We start from the raw sequence: 14,616 nt of genomic DNA on the forward strand, positions 1-14,616 counted from the left end.
CAACCATTCCTAACACTACTCAAATCTTCTTTAGGTTGGCTTCAATTCCTTACTGGGTTACCATAAAACCCAAGAACTTCCTCGAGGTGACTCCAAATGCATACTTGCTTGGATTGAGCTTCGTACAGTATTTCCTCAGCTGGAAAGCTTCATGTAGATCGTGAACATGATATTCAGCCCTCTGCCTCTTTACAAGCATGTTATTTACATATGCCTCTATATTTCGACCGATCTAATCCTTGAAGACACAATTGACCAGTTGTTGGTATGTAGCTCCAGCATTCTTCAATCTAAATGGCATCATCCGGTAACAATATATCCCCTTGTCAATGACGCATGCCGATTTTTTCTCATCCTCAAGAGACATCTTGATCTAATTGTATCTTGAAAAGGCATCTATGAAATTGAGGAGATAGTGTCCAAAGGTAGTGTCAACAAGCTGGTCAATTCTTGATAGTGAAAAGTTGTCCTTCGGGCAAGCCTTATTAAGATGAGGGGTGCAAATGGGTCGAGTTGAGTCGGATCATGAGTGACTCCGACCCAACCCGGTTTCTTGTTCGGGTCTTAATTTTGGACCCAGACCCGATCCGATAGAAGATCAGGTCCGATCGAGTCCATCGCTACAATTTTTGACCCAATGGATCATTCGGGTCGGGTCGGGTCCATGTATAACCCGGACCCAATCCAAAAAATTCGAGTCCAATTCAGGTCTGAGTCGGCTCTGATTTAGGACTGGGTCGGATCCAATTCAGATGAACCCATCCATGGCTTCAGAACTTGTATTTGCATCCCCACGGACTGCAGCCCGTGGGGCCAAATAATTGTACAAATTCAATTCAGATCGTAAGATTGAAAATCCAAAATTACCCAAATTTCAAATAGGTCGGGTCCTATCTGAATTCAGTAAACCCAGACCCGACCCAAAAAATAGAACAAATCTAATTTTAGGATCCGACCTGGCCCCACGGATCCTCCAAAATCGGTCCTGTCGGGTCTAAGCAAGTCGGGTCGGGTCATGGGTCAACATGGCCTATTTACAGCCTTAATTAAGATCGGTAAGTTGATGCAAACTCTGTAACACCCATTAGCTTTTTTAACGAGCACCATGTTAACTATCCATTCTGGGTATCAACTTCATGGATACTCCCGGCCTCCAAGAGTTTGACGACCTCTTCGTCAATGGCTTGTTGTCGTTTAGGGGCGAAACTCCTCTTTTTCTGCCATATCGATTGACTCTTGAGGTCTACATTCAAACTATTACAACATAAGGATCTATACCTGGCATGTCGATGCCGACCAAGCGAATATGTTGGCATTTGAGTGGAGGAATTGGATGAGTCGGTTCTTCATGTCTTCATTGAGCAATGAGCCAATATGGATTGCTCGGTCGTCTCCTTCGTCGAAAAGCAGGATGGAGGTGAGCTCCTTGGCGGGTTCCCCATGCTGATCTTTTTGTTCATGTCGGACGTCCAGACCTTCAATGGGCAATGTTTATAAGGGCTTGGTATTTCTTCTGAGGGTGGCCACGTAACACTATCGAGCCATTGCCTGCTCGCCTCCAACTTTGCCAACCTCATGGGGAATCTTATCATTAGGTGATAGATGGATACCACAGCTCGCATTGTGTTGAATCCGAGCCGATGAAGAATGACGTTATACACTGAGGGGACCTTGATGACCAGAAAGTTTAGCATGACGGTCACCTTCAAGATTCTCGACCTGCTATGACTGGAAAGATGATTACTCCTAAAGGTATAGGCTTTCCGAAAAAACCAACCAAAGGAGGATCAATTCTCCTTAGCCGATCTACCATTAAATTTATTTTCTGAAATACCTCACAAAATAAGATATCTGAAGAACTTCCATTATCCACTAAAATTTGCTATTATAAGAGATATTACAACTGCATCATTATAAGAGGTTTGTACTTCTCTAGATCGGTATTCGAGAATGATATGACTTCCTCAGCTCTTGGTCTCTTCGAGGTTGGATCTCCTTGATGACCCAAAGATTGATTCAAAGATTGATTTTGATGATCACAAAACCTTGAAGTATAAATACTAATGTTTGTGTTGCAAGGAGAAAGATATTTATTTTGCAAGGAACATAGCAAGTTGGAAGAATACAAGAAGGCCTCCAAAGTTCTCAAGAAAAGTTGGAAGAAAGCTACAATTCATTGGCCTAAGCTTCAAGTTCAAAGAATTCAAGTTGAAGGAGCAAATTCAAAGAAAAATTCAAAAGAATAGTCCTCGAGTCGACTCCTGGAAGTTTCGAGTCGACTCTGGCACTCTAGAGTTTCAAGGAACAGTGCTCGAGTCGACTCCGGGACTCTACGAGTCGACTCCGACTGAGAACAAACAAAAAGACGGAGAGTTGATTTTCTGCGCTACAGTGATCTCGAGTCGACTCCCAACTTCAGGAGTCGACTCCCAACTTCAGGAGTCGACTCCCAGCTATAGTGCCGGCAGACTACTATTCACAGATCAACTCCTGTTTCAGCCGAGTCGACTCCTACTTCAGCCGAGTCGACTCGAGCACGCTGGGAGGCATAACGGCTAGTTTTTTCTTGATTCCAACGGCTCTATTTTTGTCTCTAACGGCTAGATTTTTGTTAGGACTCCCTCTAAAGCTATAAAATCAAGAGAAGAGCTAGGGGAGAAGGTATGGAAGTGGGAGAAAATATTTAGGGAAGAGATTTGAAAGAGATTACAAGGAAAATCTTCCATAAGCACAAAAGGGCCATTCAAAGTAAAATAGAGAGAAGAAGAGCATCCAAGTGAATCCCAAAGCTTTCTCTCCATCCGTGTGCTGCCTCGGAGATCCTCTACTTCGTGCAAAATCAGAAGAGGGGGCAAGTGAAGAAGAAGCCGAGTTCCTCCATCTACAAATTAGTTTGAGGGCTTCTTCTCTTTTCTTTACTTATTTACATTTGCTATATTTGCTTATTTGAGAAGCTTGTATTTGATTTAAACTCTTGTTCTAATATCTTGTAACTTGATTCAATCAAGGGATTGAATCAAGGGGTTAAGGTTTGTTGGTGAGCCAAAGGGAAAAACCAACGTTGTAAGGTTGTGGTTGGTGAGCCTTTGGGGAAAACCAACCGGGTTGATTGTGAACCCGGAAAACAATCATTGTAAGGTTGTGGTTGGTGAGCCTTTGGGAAAACCAACTGGGTTGGATTGTGAGCCCGTGAAAACAATCGGTTGGTTCTAGTCGGTGAGCCTGTGAAAACCGACCGAGTTCGTTGTGATCTCGCAAAACAACAAGTTGGGTTGTGAGCTTGTAAAACAACCGACTGTAATCTAAGGGATTATAGTGAAATTCCCAAGAGGTCTTGGGGAGTGGATGTAGGTGCTGGGGTGCACCGAACCACTATACATCTTTGTGTTTGTGATGCTTTATCTCTTGTATTTCATGCCTTCCATTCATGCTTGATTGTGTAATATCTCTAGATTTGTTTCTATAGAGTTATAAGTGATTTGCTTAGCTTCCACTCCATTCTTACCATACACATAGATTAAAATTGATCATACAACTATAAGTTAATGTTAGATCAATTGCACCCTAAAGCCATAGTATAATTGCTCTAGCTTAATCTTCCACTGCTTTACTTGTAATTGCCTAGAGCTTAAGTAAATAACATCTTATTATTCCGCTGCATTCTATTCAAAGTAAAAATTAGGGAACATAATTTTTAGAAAACCCAATTCACCCCCCCTCTTGGGTTGTCACCTTGGGCAACAAGTGGTATCAGAGCAGGTGCTCAAGATTAATTGTTGATCTCACGATCAAGAGCCAAAGATCATGACAACTCAAATAGATAGTTTTCTAGGAGAGGGACAGTTAATTGATAGGCCTCCACTGTTTAATGGCATAGACTACACATATTGGAAAGCACGCATGCGCATTTTTATTCAATCACAAAACTATTATTTATGGAAAATCATAATAAATGACCTTCACACACTCTCTCAAACTATTAATGAAAAGGACTTAGCACAATTGAATGCTAATGCTATGAACATATTATATTGTGCTATTCATGAAACGAAGTTTAATGAAATTTCTGCATGCTTATCTGCTAAGGAGATCTGGGATACTTTAGAAAATATTTATGATAAATCTCAGATTAGCTCACATGTGCTTCAATTGCATACTAACAATGAGATTGCAGAATCCTCCACAGTAGCCGAGTCGACTCCCAGTTTGTCCGAGTCGACTCCTAGAGAAGAACAGTCTGAAAGGCAGAAACACAGTCTTGAAGACCCTGTGAACGAGTCGACTCCAAGTAGTTCCGAGTCGACTCCCAAGTTAGCCGAGTCGACTCCGACAAGGCCCGAGTCGACTCCGAGGCAGAACAATTCAAAAGACAGAGAATCATCTTTTAGGCCTCTGAGGACGAGACGTCTCCCGAAGATCTCGAGTCGACTCTCAAGTCAGTCGAGTCGACTCCAAGTAAACTCGAGTCGACTCGAGGAAGAAATAACAGCAAGAAAATTCAAAAGCTTCCTAAAGTCAAAGAAGAAGAGGAAGCAAGAAGAAAGGAAGAAAGAGATAAAAAGCAAGAAAGCTAGAAGCAACAATGAACTACAAGAGGTAACTAACTTATGTTTTATGGCACTAGAAAATAAAGTAAAATCTGAATCTAGTGAATTTCATGAAGAATTTTCTTATGATGAACTTTTAAATGCTTTCCATGATTTGTATGGTGAATGTAGAAAATTAGCTATGAAAAATAAAAATCTTAAAAAGCTAAATTTGCAAATTTCAAAAGAAAGAAATTCTATTGCTGAAATACAAGACAAACTAAATTCTGAAAATAAAAGCTTAAGGTTAAATTCAGAAGAATTGATTCAGAAAAATCATAGCTTAATCAAAACAAACCAAAACTTGAGTAAAGAAGTTAACCAACTGAAATCTCTTATTAACAAGTTCACTGTAAGTTCAGAAAGATTAAAAATGATGTTTGAAAGCCAACATGCTGATTTTGATAAATCAAAATTTGGCTTGATTCCTTCACTTAGCAATGAATCCCTAAAGAAAAATGTTTTGAATTTATCAAGCAAACCATTAAATAAGATAACATATTTCGAACATGAAAAGAATGGACATAACAACTTTACCTATCGTTCTAACATAATTAAATCAAGTAGTAAAGTTATTACAATTAAACAAATTTGGGTTCCAAAAGGAACCATATGTCCTAACTCTCAAGGACCCAAGCAAGCTTGGGTACCCAAAATAAAAATATGAGGATGTAGACATAGGTGTGCCAAGATACCCATGGAACAAATAGAACTTTCATACAAATGGGTGTTCTAGACACACGTCAAAAAAATGAAACTTAAAACATACTTATGAAAAGTAATTTTTAAATAAAAAATAATAATAATAATAATAATGAAATCAGTAATCCTTGCATCTCATCATTATTTTTGCCTTAGTATTTGATTAAAATATGAATTGCAAGTATTGATCAATTTTATGATATAGAAAATACTTTTGGAAATATAATCAAATCACTTCATTTTATAGTATACTTTACTCACTATTGGATAAGTTGCTAAATGATTAATCAATTTATTAAAAATAACTCTATGAATTCTCTATATGCTTGATTGAGAGTTTTTTATCCATGGCATTATTGTTTATTGATCATAGATATGATAATGTGTACTTGGTGTGCTTTTGAATATATGCACTATGAATACCAAGATTAAAGAAACCATCTTTGGCATATAAAATCAACTCATGCTAGTATGTACTTAATCTCAAAAGACCTTGCCATTGGCTTACTTAGATTATCTTCTGAAAGGTCAAAGTTTGCTATGCATGCTAACTAAGGAAACAAATAAAAATCAATTTCTAAATTGTTGTTTCCATCACTAAGTTTTCAAAAGCTTACATTGGATTTGTTCTTGGCAAATAAAATTAAAATATTTTCTGTATTTGCTAAATCATGTAAAAATGTTTCAAATGATAAAGATTTCCAAACTGTGAAGATAAAGAGTATCATGGCACAATGTTGAAAACCAAAATCCTGATAAAGGTTTCCAAACTGTGAAGATAAAGAGTATCATGGCACAATGTTGAAAACCAAAATCCTGATAAAGTTTATACAGAAATTAATTATTTCAGCACCAAGGACACCTTAAGTAAAATAGGGTTAATAGAATTCTTGAAGAAATGAAAAAGACAATTGTGTATGATAGTCATCTACTTAAATAATTTTTAAAAAAAGCTATCATCACTGCTTGTCATACATATGATTTCTATTAGATCTATTTTTTGATGAAAACTCCTTTTGATCTTCTGAAAAAATGAAAAATGAACCATTGCATATCTTTCACATTTTTCAGTCGTACATGTTATGCTTAATATGCTCTTATGAAAATAATGCCAAATCTGATAGAGATATGTCTACCCTTGGATATCATTCATCAAGCAATGCATATAGAGTATTCAATGAAAAGTTTTTAGGTGCAAAAATATCAAGGTATCTTATTCTTTATGAGACTACTGATTTATTATCAAAATACTAAAATTAAATTATATATGTATATGGTTAATCTTTTACATATAACAATCTAAAAACTTGTTAATAATTATAACCAAATTGAGTTTTTCAGAAATACATTTAATGAAGAAAAATTGTTTGCTTAGAAGATGAAATAGATCTTGATTCTTGCATGATTAGAAGTAAAGATCACCATTATTATTTGCTTGCTTTATGAGCTTTATATTCTATCAAATGAGTGTGTAGAATGGACTCCTATATGCTTACTTTATTAAAGAAGATATATGTTAAATAACCACCATATTTGAAAACACTCATTACAAATATGATAAAGCAATATATAATTTGGAACAAGCATCAAAAGCATAATATAAAAGCTTAAGTAACCTTTTTGATAGAAAGTAATAGTGATAAATCTACACATCAAAAAGAAGAATTTGTGATATCTTATTTGCTCAAAATATGCATTGATGACATCATTTTTGGTTCTACTAATGAAGAGTTATATGAAGATTTTACTGAGCTCATGTAAGGTGAGTTTGAAATACGTATGATGAATGAATTAACATCTTCTCTCAAACTCCAAATTAAGACAAACAAGAAAGGGGATCTTCATTGACCAAAGTTAGTCCACAAGAAAACTCTTATAGAAGATTGGCATGAAGAAGGTATGTCTATAACCCCATCTTGTAGAATTTGAAAAGGATGAGCAAAGTAGATCTATTATTTTAAAGCTGTAGTGAAGCATGATAGAATAATTATTTTATCATACAGCTAGTAGACCAGATTGTATGCTCATTATGTGCACTTGTGCAAGCCTTCAATCTAAGTTTAATGAATCATATTTTATTGATAACAAATAAATCATAATCTGAATTTTGATAGAAACAACTGTTTAAGATAAGTTGATTAAAACTTAGCTAGCATGTCTTATTAATAATTATCTTAAGCAAATAAAATCTAAACTAAATCGTTTTTGAGAAATTGATTTGACCTTGATAAAACTTCCTATTGCCTCACATACTTGTCCTTGAACCATCTTGGTTAATGAAACTATCTCTTTAGTTCAAGTGATATGTGCTTGCTTATATTTAGGCAATCTCTGGCGTAAAGTGACTCAATATTCAACTATTGTCATATCTTATATTGAGTCATCTAGTTAAAAAAAAAAAAAATATGTTGGATGAATGTTTTGTATCTTGAAAAAACCAATGACTTTCTTTCAAGAAAGAAAAGGAGTTTGTTAATAATGCAGGATCCTTGAGCAAGAAAATGAGAGATCTCAACTTGAAGGATATCTCCATGTAAGATACAATAAACATTCACTTGCAAACAAGAGAGAGGACCTTCTTCAGTCAAAGGTTCATACATAAGAAATCTAGTAGGTATTTGACTGAAGAATGCAGAATGGATTGGTAATTCTAGATACTTCTTGAGCAAAGTCAACAACTTAAGTCTTATTATGGCATGATTAAGTTCTTTAATTATTAACTTTTGATATCATGGCTCTATACATATTGATTGACTTATGCTCTTAGAAATTGTTTCATGGTTTGCCTAAACTAAATGATTTCTTTGCCTATATCATAACCATGAAATACACAAGTATATGCTTAAAAGTTTGATGTAAAATAACTTGTGAGAAGTTATGAATCCATGAGCATAATAAAAATGTTGTTTGCATGATATACATATATATGATACACAAGATTAATTCTTTATTCTGCTCTTTCATGTAAATTACTTGAGAATAACAAAAAGAGAGAGAGATAAAGAAAAGAAAATGAATATTATTCAAGAGGTGTAGAATCTAAGCAAAGGCAAATACTCCAATCTTAAGGAAAAGTAAAACAAGCATAATATATTTGGCACATTTGGAAGGGATAAAATCCATAATTAATTACACTTAAACAGGGAGAATTCGAAGCAAACATTTTAATCCTTCTATATTGCTCATCATAGGGATGGTGCCAATGGGGAGGCTAGTGGTAGTACCCGGCACTATTTGACCCAACTATTCGGTGTAGGGCATATTAGGGACGGCACAAGAGGGAGGCTAGTGGTAGTACCTCGTGCCCCTTCCCAACTCCACCGGATAGGGAGCAAATAGAATATAAAGCATAAGAAAGTTAAAAATGAAAGACAAAGTAAATGAAAATATATAAGAAGAATCAAGTCTAATTATTAGTCACTTGGAAACACACCATAAGGATGAAGTCAATGCAAGATGATATTTAAATAGGGGGAGTGTATTTGAAAAGAATTGACTTTGATCCTTGACATGCTTGTTATTATTATTTTAATGCATGACTTAACACTTAATATATTTTGCATATAGTATGATGTCTTGATTTATGGGTTCTCAATATTTTGTAATGTTTCATACTTGGACAATTTGATTGAATGCATGAATTGCTACATAACATCTTTTTTTAGTTTTATTGAAAAGAAATTTCAGATTTGTCATTCACAATCATTGTTAAAATCTGAAAGCTAAATAAAATTGTAGAAAGGAGAAGAGAAGAATATCTCTATTTAGGGAAAATAAATTGATTTTGATCTATCTTTCTACTCGCCTAACTTTGATACATAATGTCCTAATACTTGTTAAAATATCCTTTATTTTGTATCGAAACTCAAAATTAAACACAAAGATTCTGAAAGTGCTTTAATGGTATTGAAATATGTATTTTTCAATCATAATAATTTAAGATGAGCCACAATGTGAAAGATACATATCTCAAATTATGACTTAAAAGGCCTCTATTGAAAATCTTTATGAAATTCAGAATTTGATTTTGTATAAAAGCTTAAACTCCATATGATTACTAAATAAAATGTTAATGTAAGAAAAACAGAATTTATTTAGATTGCTCCGATACGCATCCGAAACATATCTTTTCTTATCATTAAAATGTACCAATATTGGTCTAAATGATGTGTCTTTCAATGATCTTGATTGCAAGTAAATATTTTTAAAATATATGACTTTATTTTAATATTTAAAAATTTATTGAGTTTCATGTATACATTGCTGAAAAATTGTGATTAAGAAATTGAGTTCTATAAATACATATACTTCCATGATCATCTATATGTTTTTTCTCTCCTATATCATTAAAGACTTTCATCAATAGAGTGAATGATCTAAAAGAAAGAAAATGTAAATGCTTTTGAAAGAAACTAAGCTTCAAATGAATTACTTTTGATTAATATTTTCATACATTTTCTCTAAGATTAGGAGAAAGCATAACTTGTTCTTAAAAGATTAAAAAGAGTGATTACTATAAATTGTGAATATTTCTAGATCACTCTACATTCTTGATATCATAAAGTTTCAGCTCTATTCACGTTTATCATTAAAATCTGAAATTCGACAAAAGAAAAGAAAGATTAAAGAAGAATGCATCTTTTAAGGGGGAGCTTTAGATATTCAGTATCTTATCCTAAAGTCACTTCAATTTGATGCATACCTTGCACTTTATGGATTGATTTTGATGAACCTCCTTATATTGCAAGACATGCTTTAATTACCTTGAGATGAGTTCTATAAAGGTTGTCTTATCTCAAACCTTGAGTCTTGTGAAAATAAGCTGAAACTTATAGAAAATATATTTTTGAGATTGACGATTTTATTGAACATTATCTTCAAATTTTAAAACTCTTAGATGGAATGATCAATTGAGGGGGAGAAAGAAAATTTCAGAAGGAGAGGTCTGATGGAACTTAATTGCATAAATTTATAAAGGAGAGAGAAAGAATACTAAATGAAAAGTGATCCTAATACTCTCCAATATGTATCATCTGAAATTTAAATCTGAAAACCTTTATGATACACCTTGAGGCGTGTTATTTGGTTAGTATATCTTATGCATAAATCATGAACCAAATTGCAAGTTGATCTTAAGAGCCTTTAACTTAATGACAAAGGGGGAGAATAACGTGTTGAATGGTCTTGAGTATCTCTTAGAAAATTTATTTTGAAATTCACTAATAAGTCCTAATTAGCTTGCTCTTTAGAACGTCAATTCTGTGCCAATTCATATTTTTATATATGTATCAAATTGTGCTTATTTTCTAAAGGAATAAAAGAACTTTGAAGACATTAAAAATTAATGATCCAACATGATGATATGTCTCTCAAATATATAAGTTTTGATCTTTTACTCTGAAAATTAACTAAAATTGCTCTCATGTTTGATAAAATACTTAATAGATTGGGCAAAAGGTCTTAAATGAACAAGCTTTCATACTTATTATTGAAGAGAGGTTAGATTTCCACTCGTGTTTTCTTTGAATATCATTTGTAGTACTTCTTGGATTAACCTAAGGAAGATTCCACCTACACTTGAATAGAAAACTATCTGTGGTATCAAATTAGAAAACTTCTTGAAATCACATTTAATGTGTTCTGTTCTGAAATTATCTTAATTGGCTCTGATCTGTGCTCATTAATCTGATTCCAATATTATTGCCTTGAGTTATATGATTCATATCCTTGCAATAATTTAACATTCAAATCAGAGTACAATAAAGAAAAGAAATATATGAGTATTCTGATCTTTGTGCTTAATGTTTTCCTATCTTTTTGATGTTGTCAAAAGGGGGAGAAATATCTAAGTATATGCTCATAATGCTTTATGTTTTGAATTGAATACAAATCAGCTGGAATTGACATATATTGATTATCTTAAGTTGATTAAATCTAAAGCATTATCATGAAGTATGTTTTTTAAATATATATGTTTTCTACTTCATGCAACTTTGCTATGTATTACTTCTAGAAAACAATATCTTTTATATTGCATATACTCCAAGTTTTGTCATCATCAAAAAGGGGGAGACTGATGACCCAAAGATTGATTCAAAGATTGATTTTGATGATCACAAAACCTTGAAGTATAAATACTAATGTTTGTGTTGCAAGGAGAAAGATATTTATTTTGCAAGGAACATAGCAAGTTGGAAGAATACAAGAAGGCCTCCAAAGTTCTCAAGAAAAGTTGGAAGAAAGCTACAATTCATTGGCCCAAGCTTCAAGTTCAAAGAATTCAAGTTGAAGGAGCAAATTCAAAGAAAAATTCAAAAGAATAGTCCTCGAGTCGACTCCTGGAAGTTTCGAGTCGACTCTGGCACTCTAGAGTTTCAAGGAACAGTGCTCGAGTCGACTCCGGGACTCTACGAGTCGACTCCGACTGAGAACAAACAAAAAGACAGAGAGTTGATTTTCTGCGCTACAGTGATCTCGAGTCGACTCCCAACTTCAGGAGTCGACTCCCAACTTCAGGAGTCGACTCCCAGCTACAGTGCCGGCAGACTACTATTCATAGATCAACTCCTGTTTCAGCCGAGTCGACTCCTACTTCAGCCGAGTCGACTCGAGCACGCTGGGAGGCATAACGGCTAGTTTTTTCTTGATTCCAACGGCTCTATTTTTGTCTCTAACGGCTAGATTTTTGTTGGGACTCCCTCTAAAGCTATAAAATCAAGAGAAGAGCTAAGGGAGAAGGTATGGAAGTGGGAGAAAACATTTAGGGAAGAGATTTGAAAGAGATTACAAGGAAAATCTTCCATAAGCACAAAAGGGCCATTCAAAGTAAAATAGAGAGAAGAAGAGCATCCAAGTGAATCCCAAAGCTTCTTCTCCATCCGTGTGCTGCCTCGGAGATCCTCTACTTCGTGCAAAATTAGAAGAGGGGGCAAGTGAAGAAGAAGCCGAGTTCCTCCATCTACAAATTAGTTTGAGGGCTTCTTCTCTTTTCTTTACTTATTTACATTTGCTATATTTGCTTATTTGAGAAGCTTGTATTTGATTTAAACTCTTGTTCTAATATCTTGTAACTTGATTCAATCAAGGGATTGAATCAAGGGGTTAAGGTTTGTTGGTGAGCCAAAGGGAAAAACCAACATTGTAAGGTTGTGGTTGGTGAGCCTTTGGGGAAAACCAACCGGGTTGATTGTGAACCCGGAAAACAATCATTGTAAGGTTGTGGTTGGTGAGCCTTTGGGAAAACCAACTGGGTTGGATTGTGAGCCCGTGAAAACAATCGGTTGGTTCTAGTCGGTGAGCCTGTGAAAACCGACCGAGTTCGTTGTGATCTCGCAAAACAACAAGTTGGGTTGTGAGCTTGTAAAACAACCGACTGTAATCTAAGGGATTATAGTGAAATTCCCAAGAGGTCTTGGGGAGTGGATGTAGGTGCTGGGGTGCACCGAACCACTATACATCTTTGTGTTTGTGATGCTTTATCTCTTGTATTTCATGCCTTCCATTCATGCTTGATTGTGTAATATCTCTAGATTTGTTTCTATAGAGTTATAAGTGATTTGCTTAGCTTCCACTCCATTCTTACCATACACATAGATTAAAATTGATCATACAACTATAAGTTAATGTTAGATCAATTGCACCCTAAAGCCATAGTATAATTGCTCTAGCTTAATCTTCCACTGCTTTACTTGTAATTGCCTAGAGCTTAAGTAAATAACATCTTATTATTCCGCTGCATTCTATTCAAAGTAAAAATTAGGGAACATAATTTTTAGAAAACCCAATTCACCCCCCCTCTTGGGTTGTCACCTTGGGCAACACTCCTGCTAGGGCAGCTCAGGCATATTTAGGTCGACGAGCTTGACCTGTCTGCTAGAGCTACAGGTCCACCTGAAATAGTATTTATGACCCCTATGGTGGGTTGGTGGTGTTCCAACTTCTTGGATGAGCGCATGTTCCACCGCTCTCCTTCTCATCGTCGGTTTTCTATATACCGACTAAGATGTCCTCGACGGATGAGAACCTCAATCTCGTCCTTCAACTTAACACATTCTTGGGTATCATGATTGTGGTCTTTGTGAAACCGACAATATTTTCTGAAATTCCGGCAATAATCACGATGTTCTATCTCCATCAGGATCTGAACCTTGGGCATGTCGAGAGGAGCATACCTTTGAAATCTCAATGATGGGCTCGATGGCTCTCCCCCTCACATCTAGGACTCCTTCTCGATCCTTCTCTTCTTCTTGGCCCTATTTCTGCCATTTTTGCTTTTAGTTAACTCCCTCCATGCCACCATGGCCTCCTCAGCCTTGATGCATTTCTCGGCTTGGGATAGAAATTTGGCCAAATTTTTGGGAGTTCTCTTCTTCGAGAAGAAGTAGAAATGGAAAGATTCTAAACCACTGCACTCTGCCAACACAGCGGTTTTCTGATCAAGGCTATAGATCCCCAGCATCTCCTTATTGAAGCGATTGGCATAGCTTCTAAGCGACTCATCTTGCCTCTTCTTCATCGCGAACATTCTAGTGGTACCCTTCTTCTGCCACAAAGTGAGCGACAAACTAAAGATTGAGCTGATCAAAGGAATGAACAATTCTTGGTCGGAGATCAAAATACCATAGGTGAGCTGGTTTCCTCAAAGTGGTTGGAAAAGCTCGGCATAAAAAATGCATTTATTTTTCCTTGTAACATCATGAGGGCCTTAAAGCTCTCAAGATGGTCCATCGGGCCTGAGGTGCCATCTTACGCCTCAAATTGGGGCATTTTGAATCTCCTCAGCAATGATTCCTCTATAGTAGCCTTGGAGAACGACAGGTTGATTGTAATCTCTAGATCTTCTCACTAATCGGCTTTCCTTCTCCCAAGGCTTCGAGTTTGTTATTTATCTTGATCCTTCGATCGAGGTCGGCTTTCTCTCCTGAAGAGTCTTTCTGGCTTGGGGGATTTCGAAACTCTTAGGCTGGAGCCCATTTCGAAATGAGCACCAGATGATCGTATTCACAATGTCGGTTGGAGTTCTCGAGGAGATGGGCAGTGTTGTGTCAGGCCGCCCTAGCGGTCTAGTGGTGCGATGGTAGGTTGTTAGTTCGAGTGTTGCATACCTCGAACTACTTCGTTGGAGTTTGCACTTGTTGTACAAGCAAATTAAATTGCTCGGTCATTGCCATCTCAGGAGCCGGTTACGGAATCGAAGACCATTGAGGGCTAAGTCAGCAGTCATTAGACTCCTATTGGGGTTGGTCGGTGGAATGGTGTTGTTTCTTCGAGGTTTTATCCATCTTAAATTTTCAAAAAAGAAAAGGATGCTTTCTTTAGCGCCAATCTA

Source organism: Phoenix dactylifera, chromosome 6 (assembly GCF_051530095.1).
Source record: "Phoenix dactylifera cultivar Ajwa chromosome 6, Ajwa_hap1_PhDact_Kaust_v1.1, whole genome shotgun sequence".
Taxonomy (NCBI): Eukaryota; Viridiplantae; Streptophyta; class Magnoliopsida; order Arecales; family Arecaceae; genus Phoenix; species Phoenix dactylifera.